The following is a 17,922-nucleotide window of genomic DNA, read 5'->3' as shown; positions in this document are numbered from 1 at the left end:
GTTGTTGTGATTCTGTTCACCGAGCTGGAAGTTTTTGTTGCAAACGTTTCGTCCCCTGGCTAGGAGACATCATCAGTGCTCTGGAGCCTCCTGCGAAGCGCTTCTTTGGTGTTTCTTCCGGTATTTATACTGGTCTGTCCTTGCCGCTTCCGGGTGTCAGTTTCAGCTGTCCGCTGTAGTGGTTGGTATATTGGGTCCAGGTCGACGTGTTTGTTGATGGAGTTTGTGGATGAATGCCATGCCTCTAGGAATTCCCTGGCTGTTCTCTGTCTGGCTTGCCCTATGATAGTAGTGTTTTCCCAGTCGAATTCATGTTTCTTGTTGTCTGAGTGTGTGGCTACTAGGGATAGCTGGTCGTGTCGTTTCGTGGCTAGTTGATGTTCATGTATGCGGATTGTTAGCTGTCTTCCTGTTTGTCCTACAAACTTTGCTGAGTTTTCCCTCTTTGGATCCATCGTCAGTGGGATTAGAATAGTTATAGAATCCCTATACTGTGGAAGCAGATCATTCAGCCTGCTGCCTGACGAAGGACTTTTGCCTAAAATGTGGATTCTCAAGTTCCTCGGATACTGCCAGACCTGCTGGGCTTTTCTAGCAACACACTCTTGACTCTAGCCTCCAGCATCTTCAGTTCTCACTTTCGCCATTCAACCCATCAAATCCCCACTGGCTGTCCAAAAAGCATACCACCCCTTATATTTGTAACCCTACATTACCCATGGCTAATCCACCCAACCTACACATCCCTGGACACTATGGACAGTCTTCCCTTCCTGGACCTCTCCATCTCCATCAACGATGACTGACTCAACACTGACATTTTCTCTAAACCCACCGACACCCTCAGCTACCTGGATTACACCTCCTCCCACCCTGCCTCCTGCAAAACTGCCTCCACTGCATATGCTCCCAGGAGGACCAATTCCACCACAGAACACACCAGATGGCCTCGTTCTTTAAAGACCACAATTTCTCCTCCCACGTTGTTGATGATGCCCTCTAGCACATCTCATCCACATCCCACAACTTTGCCCTCAAACCCACCCCTCCAACTGCAACAAGGACAGAACCCCCCCCGGGTCCTCACCTTCCTTCTCACCAACCTCTGCATATATCGCATCATCCGCCGACATTTCTGCCACCTCAGAACGGACCCCACCCCCAGAGATATATTTGCCTCCCCACCCCTATCCGCTTTACATAAAGGCCATTCCCTCTGCAACTACCTCTTCAGGTCCACGTCCCCTAACAACCCACCCTCCCCTGCCACCACAGGAAGTGCAAAACTTGCACCCACACCTTCCTCATTACTTCTGTCCAAGGCCCCAAAGAAGCCTTCCACATCCATCAATGTTTCACCTGCACTTCCACACCTGATTTGGAGATGCCGGTGTTGAACTGGGGTGTACAAAGTTAAAAATCACACAACACCAGGTTATAGTCCAATAGGTTTAATTGGAAGCACACAAGTTTAATTATGCTTCCAATTAAACCTGTTGGACTAACCTGGTATTGTGTGATTTTTAACGTCCACACATGTCATTTACTGTATCCATTGCTCCCGATGTGGTCGCCTCTACATTGGGGAGACAGGACACCTACTCGCAGACTGCTTCAGAGACCATCTCCGGGACACCTGCACCAACCAACCCCACCGCCCCGTGGCTGAACACTTCAACTCCCTCTCCCACTCTGCCTGGACCTCTTCCATCGCCACTCTCTTACCACCTGACGCCTGGAGGAAGAATGCCTCGTCTTCCACTTCGGGACCCTCCAACCCCACAGCATCAATGTGGATTTCAACAGTTTCCTTCCCCCCCCAACTTACCCCACTTCCAACCTTCCAACTCAGCACCACCCTCATGACCCATCCCATCTGTCCATCTTCTTTCCCACCTATCCGCTCCACCCTCCTCTCTGACCTATCAACTTTACCCCCACCTTCATCCACCTATTGTAGTCTCAGCTACTTCCACCTCCCCCCCACCACCCTCCTCCCCACCCAGCCTTACTACCCTCCCATTTATCTCTCCACCCCTGAGGCTCCCAGCCTTATTCCTGATGAATCATCAGTGTTTCAGCTCCTCGGATGCAGCCTGACCTGCTGTGCTTTTCCAGCACCACACTCTTGACATGGCCAATCCTCCGAGCCTGCAGGTCTGAGGCAGGAAACTGGAGCATCCGTAGGATACACAGGGAGAAGGCACTAACTCCACACAGACACTTGCCCGAGACTGGAATCAAACCTGGGTCCCTGGCGCTGAGGTAGCAGTGCTAACCACTGAGCCACTGTGCTGCCCCAAGAGTGGTTATTTTGGACCAGTGCAGATGCGATGGGCTGAAGGACCTCTTTCTGTGCTGCAGATTTCTATGTCTGCATTATAGGGTTCATTTGAGGCAAGTTGTTCTCTTGGAACTTGTCGGTCTCATTCAAGTCTCTTTTGAAGTTCAAGCATTTGTCCTGGCTCAAACTGAGGATTATTGATAGCAATTGACAGAAACATTTCCCCTGTCTTATGCTCTCTATATTGCTGTGTAACTTGTAGCAAACTGTGTTCGTGACACCTACACCGCCTTACCTCATCTCTGGAGGTTGTACCTTCAGTTTTTTTACCCTTGGTAACTGGTATAGGTAGGATGCGAGCCTTGACACATTTGTCAGGCTTCAATTAAACAAGACGCCCATTGACATAACCGATTCTGTGAATCCTAAATTAGAAAAGATCGTTTGAGAGAAACTCAACGGCTCCAACATCATTTTCCAAAAGAGAAATTGTGATGGTTTTGAGCCCAATATGATTCTTCATCAGAGCACATCTTGTGCCCTTTCTTTAGGAAATAAAGTTCCCTTGCTAAGTCTTTCATAAATCTTCCACCAAAATTACACCTTAATCACTGAGTCCTTTTAAATCTTTTGTTCCTTCTGCCTTCCCTTCTGTTGATTGACTCTTCCACCAGATTTCATTAGCTTATGTCTTTTATGTAATGCTGAGACTTTCCTGAATTTATCACCCCAGTCTAATTTTTCTCCCCCTGGCCCTTCAGTTGTCTGCTGTAATTGTGTCTTGCACAGCCTGATCTGAATTATTTGAAGCTTGTGGTGAGAGGTGAGAACTCTCTTTTATCACTTCCTAGCCTTCCATTTCTGGGGGTTGCGAGAGGGGTGTGGGGGGGGGGTGGGGGTATGCTAGGGCCAAGGCTACAGTCTTCACATATGACGTACACCCATACTGAGATGAGGAAACATTTCAGCACTCAGAGGATGGTTGGTCTCCACCATAGAAGGCTGCAGAGTTTTAGTCACTGAGTATATTTAAGAAAGAGATCAATAATGAAGTGGCCCAGTGGCTCATGGTCAGCACTGCTGCCGCACAGCACCAGAGACCTGGGTTTGATTCTCTACTTGGCTGACTGTCTGTGTGGAGTTTGCATATTCTCCCTGTGTCTGCGTGGGTTACCTCCCACAATCCAGAGATATGCAGGTTAGGTGAATTGGCCATGTTAAATTGCCCATTGTGTTAGTCAGGGGTAAATATAGGGTAGGGGGATGGATTACCTTTCGGAGGGTTGGTGTGGACTTGTTGGGCCATATGGCCTGTTTCCATCCTGTAGATAATCTAACCTGAATGTTTTATATTTTCAGGAATTATAGAATTGCTAGAGTGTGAAAACAGGCCATTCAGCCCATCGAGACCTAGCAACCCTCTGAAGAGCATCCCACCTAAACCCATCCCCCTATCGTATCTCTGTAATCCTGAAATGCTCCTGGCTAATCCCCCTAGCTTGCTCATTCCTGGACACTACAGGCAGTTTAGCATGAGCTGAAAATGTGTTGCTGGAAAAGCGCAGCAGGTCAGGCAGCATCCAAGGAACAGGAAATTCGACGTTTTGGGCATAAGCCCTTCATCAGCTTATGCCCGAAACGTCAAATTTCCTGTTCCTTGGATGCTGCCTGACCTGCTGCACTTTTCCAGCAACACATTTTCAGCTCTGATACTCCAGCATCTGCAGACCTCACTTTCTCCAGGTAGTTTAGCATGGCCAATCCACCTGGCCTGCCCATCTTTGGGCTGTGGGAGGAAACCAGAGCACCCAGAGGAAACCCACACAGACACTGGGAGAACACACAAACTCCACACAGACAGGTGTCTGAGGCTGGAATTGAGTCCAAGTCCTGGGAGCTGTGAGGCAGCAGAGCTAACCACTGAGACACTGTACTGATTATTTAGGGATATGGGGAGAAAGTGGGAATATGGCATTGAGAGAGAGGATTATCAACAATTATATTGGACCGGAGAACAGGTTTTAAGTGCTGAATGAACTGTTGCTGTTCCTTGTTTCCTACGTCTTTTGCACTGTATTCATAAAGTCATCCTCTTTTCACCATTTAACTTAACTCCCAGAGGCTTCTGTGGCTCTGTACAGACTGAGACTTCTGAGCCTGAGCGTCCTTCACTCTTTTTCTGAGAGTGGATGGTTTTCTTTCTCTTTTCCTCACCCACATTCTTTCCCCTGCACCTCTTACCAACTTATTGATGAAGTTGTGTCCTTGGAGTGCTGTACCTGCCCTGTTGCTACTCCAATGCCCTCTGTTTCTGATCCATCAAAGTTTAGCTGCAGCCTGATTGCGTCTTCTCAAAGTGGGAATGCTCTATATGGGGCAAGCTCACTTGCTGACTGCACTTCCTTTTATATTGGATCTTTGTCTCCTCGAAGTAGGGATCTCTGCATGGAATTCCAGTCTGTGTGGCCATTTATTAGATTAGATTAGATTCCCTACAGTGTGGAAACTGACCCTTCGGCCCAACTAGTCCACACCGACCCTCCAAAGAGTAACCCACCCAGACCCATTTCCCTCTGACTAATGTACTATGGGCAATTTAGCATGGGCAATTCACCTAACCTGCACATCTTTGGACTGTGGGAGGAAACCGGAGTACCCGGAGGAAACCCACCAGACATGGGAAACACATGCAAACCCCACACAGACAGTCGCCCGAGGCTGGAGTTGAACCCGGGTCCCTGGCGCTGTGAGGCTGCAGTGCTAACCACTGAGCCACTAATGCAGGCATCCTCTGGTGTGTCCCTTCTCTGAGGTCATTCACTATCTGCAACCCTCTCTTATCTATATTTTGTCTGGAATCTGTCTAAATGTTTGATACAGGGATATACCACTGTACAGTTTTTACAGAAGTGTGTCTATTGTTAGTAAACAACATGGTTAATAAAAGAGAGCAATGAGCAACTACATTACTAGATTAGGAACTCTCAGGAATTGTGAAGAAGACGTCTGCTTCCAACCAAGGCTAGTGTGGACCTCCCAGTCTATGTATGTCAACACAATGGGTGATGTTCAATGTAACATGAATGTTTACTTCTTTAGAACACCATAATCTCATACATCAAGGGGTTAAAATTCCACTCTGGCCTGACACCCCAGTGCAGTTTGGATGCTGTTAACCGGTTGTTGGGTGAATCAAGGTCCATCTGCCCTCTTGTAAAAGGAGTAATTGCATGATTTTACACCAGTTTCCTGGTCAATGTTTATCACAAAACCATATCGCCTGGTCACTGTCACTTTGCTGCTTGTGGGAGCTTGGCTGCAGTGTTCCATTTATTGCAACTCTATTTTAGGAAATCTTGAGTTCATGAAGCTTGGCAAGATTTTTAAAAGTAAAGGGTTAAAGTCAGTGCTGCGTATTCCTCTTTCATAAAGAGTTAACATCACAGATGCCACCTGTCGTGTAGAGATTTAATGTAGGTTTATCAGGCCGACCTTCTTATCCTCACGTCTCACCTAAGGCATGGTGATCCTCAGCTTAAACTTACCACCAGTCATCTCTATATGAGAGAGTGGTCATAGCGTCATAGAGTTATTCAGCATGGAAACAGACCATTTGGTCCAAATCGTCCATGCCAACCACATATCCTAAATTAATCTTTGCCAGCATTTGGCCTATATTCCTCTAAACTCTTTCTGTTCATGTACCTACCTAGATGTCTTTAAATGTAATTGTACCAGCCTCCACCGCATCCTCTGACAGCTCAGTCCATACACACACCATCCTTTGTTGCTCCTTCATTCCTTTTTATATCTTTCCCTTTCACTTTAAACCTATGCCCTCTAGATTTGGACTCCCCCTCCCCTGATAAAAAGACCTTGGTTATCCACTGTATCCATGCCCTGAATGATTTTATAAACTTCTATAACTCCTCAGTCTCCATATTCCAGGGAAAATAGCCTTAGCCTCTCCCTGTAGCTCAAACCCTCCTACCCTGGCAACATCATGTAAATCTTTTCTGAACCCTTTCTAGTTTAAAAACATCTTTCCTGTAGCAGGGCGATGAGAAATGGATGCAGTATTCTGAAGGCCTCACCTAATGTCCTGTATGGTCACAACATGGCATCTTCCTCTTGGACTATGGATGCCTTATCTTTAAAAGGGTGGCTTGGTGGCTCAGTGGTTAGCACTGCTACCACACAGTGCCAGGGACGCAGGTTCGACTCCAGCCTTGAGCAACTGTCTGTGTCGAGTGTTGAACGTTCTTCCTGCGTCTGCATGATTTCCTTCGGATGCTCTGATTTCCTCCCACTGTCCAAGGATGTGCAGGTTCGGTGGATAGGCCATGCTAAATTGCCCCATAGTGTCAAAGGATGTGTTAGCTAAATGGATTGGTCGGGGAAATGCAGGATTACAGGTAGGGGAATGTGTCTGGGTGGGATGTTCTCAGAGGGTCAGTGTGCTCTTGATGGGCTGAATGGGCTGCTTCCACATTGTAGGAATTCTATAAACTAGTTAATATCAAGGTTGTTGATCACTGTGGTTTAATGGGTTAATATCAGGGATTTGTATCACTGCTCTGTTTTGACAACAGGTTATTATATAAATCACAAACGTTGGGAAGAAAGTTTCTTCATTAATCTGTGCACGAGTTTTCATTACTTGGGGAATCTGACAAACGATGTGTTCAGTCTATTCATCTCTTTGGATTTTGAAGCCAATGTTTTCAACCCTGACTGGCCTACATCATACTGACTTGTGGTGGCGGTGCCTCCTTTGTGAACCACCTTCTGATTCTTGACTCATCACACTCGCCAACATGAGGCAAATTTGCTAAAGGCTGTTTTGACATATCCTTAAATAATCACAGGGGGCAGGAGGCCGATGATGGATGGAGCTGGGAGCCTGAGTGAAAGACTTTGATTTAAACACCCTCGCGACAGTGCTATTCAGAGCTCAGATTAATGCACAGTTTGAAAGGTGCACTTCCCAGTTCCACATCTTATCCCAATCTCCATTGGGCGGGCTGCAGCCGACACCTCTTTCTTCCTCAGGTAACCCCAGGAGGTGAGAGCGAGGATGGTCAAACATTACGAGGTAACTTGAGTCCGAGCAGAACTTTCAGCACCAATTCCTTCAATTTTTTGGATGAAATGCTGCACAGGAGACAATCTTGGCTTAAATCAGACACCAATTCATGAAACCCTCAAACCTTCACCATCCTTCAGTTAAGTCATGAATGACCTGTATCTTCCTTTGCCATATATTACTGGTTACTCTTAGGCATCTCTTCCTGTGCGTGTATTGATGTTTGCATCAGTACCTGGTCTAAGCTGTTGCCAGAGGCTGGACCATGAGTGATGCCACTGTGCAGTTGATACTACAGGAGACTATTCAGCTCTTGCCTCCAGTTGCAGGCATTTCGGATGGATTTACAGATTGGTATCCGACCTCGAAGACAACATAATGTCTGTACTTGTCAGCCATCAAGTGTTCAAATGGGAAACCTTTCTCTTTATTCCTCATTGCTTCCTCCTGAGGCTTCCTGTCCATGTTCTCTTTCTCCAGCAACACTCTCTTCGAAATGCTTCGAAAAGTGTGGGAATGTATTTTTAGAATTCCCGCAGTGCGGAAACATGCGATTCGCAAGTCCACATCAATTCTCCGAAGAACATCCTACACAGACTCATACCCCTACCCAATCCCCAAAACCCTGTATTTTCCATTGCTAATCCACCTACCCTGCATGATTCTGGGCACTATTTAGCACGGTTAATCCAACAAACCTGCACATCTTTGGCCTGTGGGAAGAAACCAGCGCACCCACTGTACAGATGCGGGGAGAATGTGCAAACTCCACACAGACAGTTGCCTGTGGCTGGAGTGAACCTGGCTTCCTTCTTACGTGTTCCTGTGCCTATTGACTAACCATTGAGTCAACACGACACCTATGTCAGTCTGTTGACTTTGACAATGTCGAAGGCAATGGCAAAGTCTGATCACTGCCTTAACCATGAGCTCAAGACACTTTGGCTCAAAGGCTTGGATGTTATTGAAGCTAAGCATTACATATAAAGAAAGATAGACCTGCATTTAGATATCAACCACATGCCTTCTTTACAACCCCATCAACCTGGGTGGCAACTTTCAGGGATCTTTGTGTGCATGCATAGATCTCTGAAGGTTGCCACCTACATTGACAGGGCTGTTAAGAAGGCAATATTTAAACAAAAGTGTTAGCTTTTACTGGCAGAGGATTGAGTTTCAGAGCCACAAGGTCATGCTGCAGCTGTGCAAAACTCTGGTGCAGCCGCACTTGGACAACTGCCTATATTATAGGAAGGTTCTGGAAACATTGGAAAGGATTTAGAGGAGATATGGATAAACGTATAAACATATGGATGAAAATGGAATTGTGTAGCATTGATGGGCTTCAGATTGGTTTCACAAGTCAGCGCAGCATAGGACATAGAACATTATAGCGCAGTACAGGCCCTTCAGCCCTCAATGTTGCACCAACCTGTGAAACCAATCCAAAACCCACCTAACCTGCAGTATTCCATTCTTGTCCATGTGCCTATTCAATTACCACCTAAATGCTCCCAAAGTTGGTGAGTCTACAACTGTTGCAGGAAGTACGTTCCACGCTCCAACTACTCTCTGAGTAAAGAAACTACCTCTGACATTTGTCCTATATCTATCACCCCTCAATTTAAAGCTACACCCCCTTATGCTAGCCACCAAAGTGTCCACCCGATCAAACCCTCTGATTATCTTATATATCTCAATTAAGTCACCTCTCAACCTTCTTCTCTCTAACGAAAACAGCCTCAACTCCCTCAACCTTTCCTCGTAAGACCTGCCCTCCATACCAGGCATCCTCGTAAATCTCTTCTGAACCCTTTCCAAAGCTTCCACATCCTTCCTATAATACGGTGACCAGAACTGTATGCAATACTCCAAGTGTGGCTGCGCCAGAGATTTGTACAGCTGCAGCGTAACCTCATGGTTCTGAAACTCGGTCCCGCAACCAATAAAAGCTAACAAACCGTATGCCTTCTTAACGACCCTACCAACCTGGATGGCAACTTTCAGGGATCTATGTATATGGATCTCTCTGGGGCCTCTACACATCGAGGGCTGAAGGGCCTGTACTGCGCTTTAATGTTCAATGCTCCATCAATGTTCACATCTTAACAACACTGTGGGTGTACCTACAACAAATAGAACTTCAGTGGTTTAATAAGGCAGCTCACCAATATCTTCCCAAGGGTAACTGGGAATGGGCAACAAATACTGGTCCTGCCAGAAAAGTCAATAAATTGTTGCACTGGAAAAAGCACATCAAGTCATACAGCATCTGAGGAGCAAGAGAGTCGATATTTCGGGCTTAACCCTTCCTCAGAACTGGAAAGGGGGAAGGGGACTGAGAAATAAATTCTCTGATTGAAAATGGTGGAGGATGATACGCTCATTTTGAAGATTATGGGGTGAAATGTGACGACCAGGGGAATCTATATTTGTTGTGGTTTGTGGGGGGGGGGTGGGTGAAGGGAGGGAGGAGGGGTAACGTTCAAGGTTGGAGAAGCAGGAAATGGAGGAGATGAGACTGAGGGCAGGGGACAGGAAATTACAGTCCTGGAAGTTGGATGACATCTAAGATGTCCTGGAGTGAAATCGTTCCTCCTGGGAGCAGATACAGTGGAGGTGGAAGAATTGGGTACAAGGCATTTCATTTTTATAGAGGGTGGTGTGGGAAGAGGTGTAGTCAAGGTAGCTATGGGAGTCAGTGGGTTTGAAGTAGATGTCCATGTTAAGTTGGTCACCGGAGACAGAGAAGGAGAGGGAGGTGTCAGAGATGGTCCAGGTGAATTTGAGGTCAGGGTGGAAGGTGTGGGTCTGATGAATGAACTGTTCAAGCTCCTTATTGGAGCACAAGGCAGCACTGATACAGTGATCAATGTTGCAGAGGAAAAGGTGGGGGATTGTGCTGGTGTAGCTGTGAAAGACGGACTGTTCCACATATCCTTCAGACAGGCAGTCATAACTGGGACCCAAGCAGATATCATAACTCTGCCTCTGGATTGAAGGAAGTGGGACAAGTGAAAGATGTTGTTTAGGGTGAGGACTAGTTTCGCCAATCAAATGAGAATGTCAGTGGAAGGGGTTTGGGTGTGCTGGCAGTAGAGGAAGAAATGGAGGGCTTTGAGATCTTCCTCATGAGGGATGCAGGTGTAGAGGGACTGTATGTCCATGGTGAAGATGAGGTGTTGGGGCCAGGGAATCGGAAGTCATGGAGGAAGTGGAGGCCGTGCGTGGTGTCTCGAACATGTGAGGAGTTTCTGGACTAAGGGGGACAGGACAGAGTTGAGATAATCTGAAATGAGTTTGATAGGGCAGGAGCAGGCAGAGACAATTGGTTGACCGGAGCAGTCAGGTTTGTGGATTTTGGGTAAGAGGTAGAAATGGGCAGTGCTGCGTTAGGATGGGGATGGGAGATCCCCTGAGGTGATGAGATTGTGGATGGTCTTGGAGATGATGTTTTGGTGATGGGAGGTGGGGTCATGGTTGAGGGGGCGTTAGGAGGAGGTGTCAGCAAGTTGGCATCTGGCCTCGGTGATGTAGAGGTCAGAGTGCCCCTGTGACCACTGCCTCTGCGAATGCCATTGATGATGTAATTTCCACCCACACAACTGCCGCCCAAATCACTTCCGCTGATGCCAGCAGCACGCTGCTTCCACGGGTGCTGCCAGTCACGTGACTGCTGACATCACCACAGATCACATGACAATTCCAATGCATGTCCCCACTCCAGAGACAGACTCAACTGCCACTTCCAATCCCAGCTCAAAATTTGGCCCCAGCCTCAAGCCCTGCTGGGTAGTTACCATCTGTCAGACATCGCCTGCACTGAGGATGAACGATCAGTTCTCAGCAAAGGACTCACCTTTGTTCCACTTCACCCCCATGACAACAAATTCCATAGGTTCGCAATGATCAGCTCTCTAACCCCCTCCTTCTCCCGCTACCTCGATAACTCCCACAAGGAGATTGAGCATCCACTAATTCACACCTTCCACCCTGACCCCAAATTCACCTGGGCCATCTTCAACGCCTTCCTCCCTTTCCCGGACCACTCTATCTCTGTCTCCGGAGACTGTCTTAACACGGACGTCTACCTAAAACCCACTGATTCCCACAGCTACCTTGACTACATCTCCTCCAACGACCTCTCCTGTAAAACACATGATTCCTTATTCCCAATTCCTCCACTTCTGCGGTATCTGCTCCCAGGATGACTGATTTCACTTCAGGACATCCCAGATGTCATCCCACTTCCAGGACCATAATTTCCCCTCTCCTGTTATCAACAATGCCCTCAATCTCATCTCCTCCAATTCCTGCATCTCCAGGAACCCCACTCCCCCAACTGCAACAAGTATAGAATCTCCTTGGTCCACACATTTCACCCCACTCATCTCCAGAACGAGCATATCATCCTCTGCCATTTTCACCAACTACAGTCAGACCCACCCCACCAAAAATATATTTCCCTCCCCACCCCATCTGCGTTGTGTAGGGACTATTCCTTCCGTGACTCCCTTGTTAGGTCCACACTTCCCACCAAACCCCTCTCCAGACCTGGCACCTTCCCCAGCCAACGTAAAATATTTAAAACCTGTACCCACACCTTGCCCTTACCTCCACAAAGGCCCCAAAGGATCATTTCAAATCCAACTAAGATTTGTTTGCATACCCTCAAACCTCGTTCACTTCATCCATTGCTCTCGATGTACTCTCCTCTACATCAGAGAGTTTGAGCGCAAACTCGGGGAACAGTTCAGGGAACATCTCTGGTCTGTCTGCACCAATCAAACCCAACTTCTGCTGGCCAACCGTTTCAACTCCCCCCTCCCACTTCCCCCATGACATGTTCATTCTAGGCCTCCTCCACTGCCTAAATAAGGCCACCATTAAACTGAAGGAAGAATGCCTCATCTTCCATTTCAGGACCCTACTACTACATGGCCTCAACATTGAATTCACCAGTTTCCAAATCTCCCCTGCCCCTGTCCCATCCCAGATCCAACTCTCCGACTCAGATCCACCCTCTTGACTTGACCTACCGTCCATCTTCCTTCCCAACTATCCACTCCACACTACTCACCTACCTATGACAATCACCTCCTACCTTTACCTGCCTATCCCCATCGCAACTACCTTTCCCCCAGCCCCACTTATTTATTTCTCAGCCCCCTTCTCCTTCCTGAGTCCTGATGAAGGGTTAAGCCGAAAACGTTGACTCTCTTGCTCCTCGGATGCTGCCTGACCTGCTGTGATTTTTCCAACACCGCACTTTATCCACTTTATCGAAACTTCTCCAACATCTGCAGTCCTTACTATCTCCAACTTATCAGCAAGCTCTGTATCCAACGAATGAATTTTAAAAACTCTCAATTTATCCAGAAGTTACTGAAGCATTTTGAAATTGTGCGCTTGTTTTTATCAGATTGCTTTTCATTGGCTAAAGTGCAAAGGGTAGCCAATGGAAATGGTCACCTTAAGGAGTTGACACCATTGACTGGGAGGAGAGGGAGCTGCCAACTGCTTGCTTGGCATGGTACCTCAATAAGTAAGCCACTTCTAGTCTCAGGGACTCCTCTGTGAACTGGAATGATGGTGGCAGAGTACAGGGAGAGGAGCCAATCAGGGGCTCCGAATTCCATTTCCCCAGTTGACCATGTACCCCTCACTACGTACAAACCCGTGGATCCACAATTTGCCTCCTCAGTGATCTGGTCCAGCCTGGCCTACATCAGCCCCAATTCTGAGGGACCCAAAACGATGGTTAGAAACAGGGAGAAATGAAACCTTCAGTCTCTCAAGCCAATTCCAACAGTCAATGAGGTCATCACTGATCTGTAACTTAGCTGTATTTGATTTATTTATTGCTGTGTGTATTTTGTTATAAATACAGTGAAAAATGTTCAGTGATTCCACTCTCCTGCGCCATCTTAAAACACACAAAAAAAAAACCAAAACACGGCAGAAAATAAGCAATAAGGTTCAGCTCTACATTTCATTCTTGTTAAGTGGTCTTTGGAATGACTCTATCATCCTAGCTCAACTTTTAGATCTGTGACCTCTACCACCTAGAGAGCCAAGGGCAGCAGGTCCATGGGACTACCTGACACTGCAAGTTCCCTTCCAAGCCACACACACCATCGTGGCTTGGAACTCTCTTACTGCTCGTACACTGTCACTGGGTCAAAATCCTGAAACCTCCTCCTTTCCAGCATCACAAGGACAGCAGTGATTCAAGAAGGCATCTCGTCACAACCTTCTTAAGGGTCACTAGGCACAGGCAATAAATGCTGGCCCAGCCAATAATGTCCCATGAAAGTACATGCCTTTACCTCATGTTTATCAATACCTTTGACTCATAAAATCTATAACTATCAAATATGAATTTAACAATGCACCAAATAAAAGTTTCAAACTTTTATCACTGTTTGTATGTGCAGATGTTTCCTAATTTGACTCCTGAAAGAGTTGCTTCTGATATTTTTGATTACAAGAGTATAAAAGTCAAGAGTGTGGTGCTGGAAAAGCACAGCAGGTCAGGCAGTTTTCGATGAATAGGAGAATCAATGTTTCGGGCATAACCCCTTCACCAGGATTCCTTTTGAAGGTCTTGTGCCTGAAACGTCGATTCTCCTGCTCCTTGGAAGCTGCCTGACCTGCTGTGCTTTTCCAGCACCACACTGTCGACTGATCTCCAGCATCTCCAGATAATGGGAGTTAAGGATGTATACGATTAAAAAGAAAGACTCATGATGTGGCCAGAAATGGCAAAATGTCTGACGTTTGGGAAATTTATAAAATGCAGCAAAGGCAGACCTAGAAACTGATAAAAGGAGGAAGACTAGAATATGAATGCAATCAAGCAAATAACGTAAAACTGGACTGTAAAAACTTCTATAGGCACATGAAAAGAAGCTGTTCGGTTAAAACAAACGTGGGACAATTAAAGTCAGATTCAGGAGAATTTAAATGTTGAATAGAGAAATAGAAGAGAAAAAAATGATTACTTTGTGTCTGTTTTACTGAAGAAGTATCAGAAATCTTGCAGATTTAGAAGTCTAAGTGATTAGTGATAATGAGGAGTTGAAGGAAATAATATAAGTAAGAAAGATGGAAAAATTAACAGGCTGAAAATTGATAGGACCTAGTAGTCAACATTTCAGAGCATTGAAAGAGGTGAACCTCGAGAATGTCGCTGCATTGGGAATTATCTTCCAAAATTCTATAGATTCTGAAATGATTCTTAAAGACCAGAAGTTTGAAAATGTCACCCCACAATTTAAGATAGGTGCAATGGAAAAGCAGGAAGCTACAGATCCATCAACCTTACATCAGTAGTAGTGAAAATGGCATAATCTATCATAAAGGACATGATAAATGGAGTATTTGGATTAAAATGAGCCGATGGAGCAGAGTCAGCATGGATTGGTAAATGTGAAAATTGTGTTTGACAAATTTGTGGGAGTTTTTTGTGGATGTAAAAACAAGTTTAATTAAGAGAAGTTGATGGCTTTTAATAAGAGTCTCCCCACCCCCACGCAGTTGGTCAGAAGAATGAAAGAGCATGGGTAGTATGGGTATAGAGATATATATTGGCATGGATTAAGGATCGGTTAAGGGACAAAAATAAGGAGAAGGAATAATTGGTCATTCTCATGTTGGCCGGCTGTGGTGTGTGGAACAGTGCTTCGTTGCTCAAACCTTTGAGTACAGGAGTTGGGATACCATGTTGAGGTTGTACAGGACCTTGGTGAGGCCTCTTTTGAAGGACTGTGTCCAGTTCTGGTCCCTCTGTCATAGGAAGTATATTATTAAACTGGAGAGGGTACAGAAGAGATTTATCAGGATGTTGCCAAGAATGGAAGGTTTGAAATATAAGAAAATAGGCTGGAAAGATTGGAACTTCTTTCATTGGAGCATTGGCATTTGAAGTGTCTCTATTGAGGTATAGATAAGTCCTTCCCCTAAACTGGGAAGTTCAAGATTAGAGGAGCATATTTGCAAGGTGAGAGGAGAAAGATTTAAAAAGGACAAGAGGGGCCAAGTTTTACAGAGAGTGGTTCATGCGTGGAATGAACTGTCGGAGGAAGTGATTGAAGCAGGTACAGTTATAATATTTGAAAGACATTTGGAGAAGTTTATGAATAGGAAAGGTTTGGAGGGGTATGGGCTAAGTACAGGCAAGTGGGACTGGTTTAGTTTGGGATTATGGTCAGTGTGGACTGATTGGACCAAAGGGTCTATTTCCGTGCTATATGACTGTATGACTGAGGCCCAGCTGTTCACAATTAATAGGAAATTCAACGTTTCGGGCATAAGCCCTTCATCAGGGCTTATGCCCGAAACGTCGAATTTCCTATGATTCCTGATGAAGGGCTTATGCCCGAAACGTCGAATTTCCTATTGATTCCTGATGAAGGGCTTATGCCCGAAATGTCGAATTTCCTATTCCTTGGATGCTGCCTAACCTGCTGTGCTTTAACCAGCAACACATTTTCAACTGTGATCTCCAGCATCTGCAGACCTCATTTTTTACCTGTTCACAATTAATATCAATGTTTTGATGTGGGGATAAAATAAAATATTCCAACATTTGCAGATGCTGCAAAGCTAAGATGAAGTATGCTAAGATGAAGTATGTGCTGTGATGCAGATGTAAAATATTTTCAGGAGAATTTGGATAAGTCTTATGAATGGGCAAGGACATGGCAAATGGACTATAATGTGGATAAATGTGAAATTATCCACTTTTGCAGGAAGGACTGATGTGCACAGTATTTCTTACATAGTAAGAGGTTGGAAATTTTAGCTGTTGAAAAATACCTGGGTGTCTTTGTCGATAAGCTACTGAAGGCTAATGTGAGGTGCAGCAAGTTATTAAGAAGGCTAATGGCAGGTTAGCCTTTATCACAAGAGGATTTGAGTTCAGGAATAACAAAGTCTTCTTCAATTGTGTAACAGCTTTGTTAGACTGTAGCTGGAATACTGTGCACAGTTTTGGTCTTCTTATCTCAGAGAAGAAATTATTGCCATAGAAGGGAATGTAACAAAGGCTCGTCAGGCTTGTCCCTAGGATGGTGAGACTATCTGTGAAGAGTGACTGGGCAAACGGGCCCTATATTTTCGAGAGTTTTGGAGAGTGGGTTCACTGAAGTATACAAAATACATAAAGGGATAGATGGGGTGTGTGCTGGTAAGATATTCCTTCTGGTTGTGGTGTCTTGAGCAAGAAGGCAAATTTCAAAATAAGGGAATGCCACTTAGGATGAGATGAGGAGAATTTCTTTTTTACTTGAAAGGTTATGAATCTTTGGAATTCTTTTACTAAGGGGCCTGTGATTGGAGAGTCTGAATGAAGTAGAGGTTGATGAATTTTTGATTACCAATGATGCAAAGGATTAGAGGGATAGTGTGGATAAAGGTATTGAAATATTCAATCACCCATGATTGTACTGATGAGTGGGACAAGCTTGATGGGCTGAATGGCCTTCTCCTGGTCCAATGCCCCTTTTTATTGTATGGCTTTTATTGAGTGGTATTATCGCTAGACTGTTAATCCAGAGACCCAGGTGATGCTCAGGGAACCCAGGTTTGAATCCTACTATGGCAGATGGTGGCATTTGAATTCATTAAAATTTTGGAATTAAGAATCTAATGATGACTATGCATCAATTGTTGGGAAAAGCCTATCTTGCTCACTAGTGTCCCTGAGGGAGGGGAACTGTCCTCCTTATCTGACTGGGACTATGTGACTGCAGACCCACAGCAATATGGTTGACTCTTAACTGCCCTCTAGGCTATTAGAGATGGGCAATCAATGCTGGCCTAGCTAATGGTGCCCTCATTCCATGAATGAATGTATCATTTTTAAAAAGTCTCGATCCCAAACACCATGCATGTGTATATATTCGGCATGAACATTAACCTCCTTTTCCAATCACAACATACTCTCACTAGTAATTGGTCCAACAAATACCTTATAACTGGGTGTAAGGGATTAACTATACAGGCTCTGTTGCGATGACATGCAGGAGTGTAAAATATGTCCACTCAAAGCGATACCAAATAGTTAAAGAGAAAGATGGCGCCCACCCACATCCATATCAATGTTTACACAGATTCAAGTCCCACTTCCTCCAGAGATGTGTCATAACATGATTGTCTAAAAATATCCAAAAATGGACCCCTGCATGTGGAGGGATTTTTCAAGTCTTCAAAAGACACCTCATAATCCAAACTCCCAATCTGAAGTCATTTCTCCATATCTATCCCTTTAAATATTTTGAAAACATTGAAGCTGTCATGCATTAATGTTCTAAAATTTAGAGAGTGCAAGCCAAAATGAAAAAGACGACCTAATGGATAAGACTAGATTCCCAACAGTGTAGAAACAGGCCCTTCAGCGCAATCAATCCACACCGACCCTCTGAAGAATAATCCACCAGACCCAGTTCCCTCTGACTAATGCACCTCACACTAATGGTCAATTCACCTGACCTGCACATCTTTGGACTGTGGGAGGAAACCCACACAGACACAGGGAGAATGTGCAAAC

This window comes from Hemiscyllium ocellatum, chromosome 45 (genome assembly GCF_020745735.1).
Source record: "Hemiscyllium ocellatum isolate sHemOce1 chromosome 45, sHemOce1.pat.X.cur, whole genome shotgun sequence".
NCBI classification, from domain to species: Eukaryota; Metazoa; Chordata; class Chondrichthyes; order Orectolobiformes; family Hemiscylliidae; genus Hemiscyllium; species Hemiscyllium ocellatum.
Note: the sequence above shows the minus strand (reverse complement) of the source record.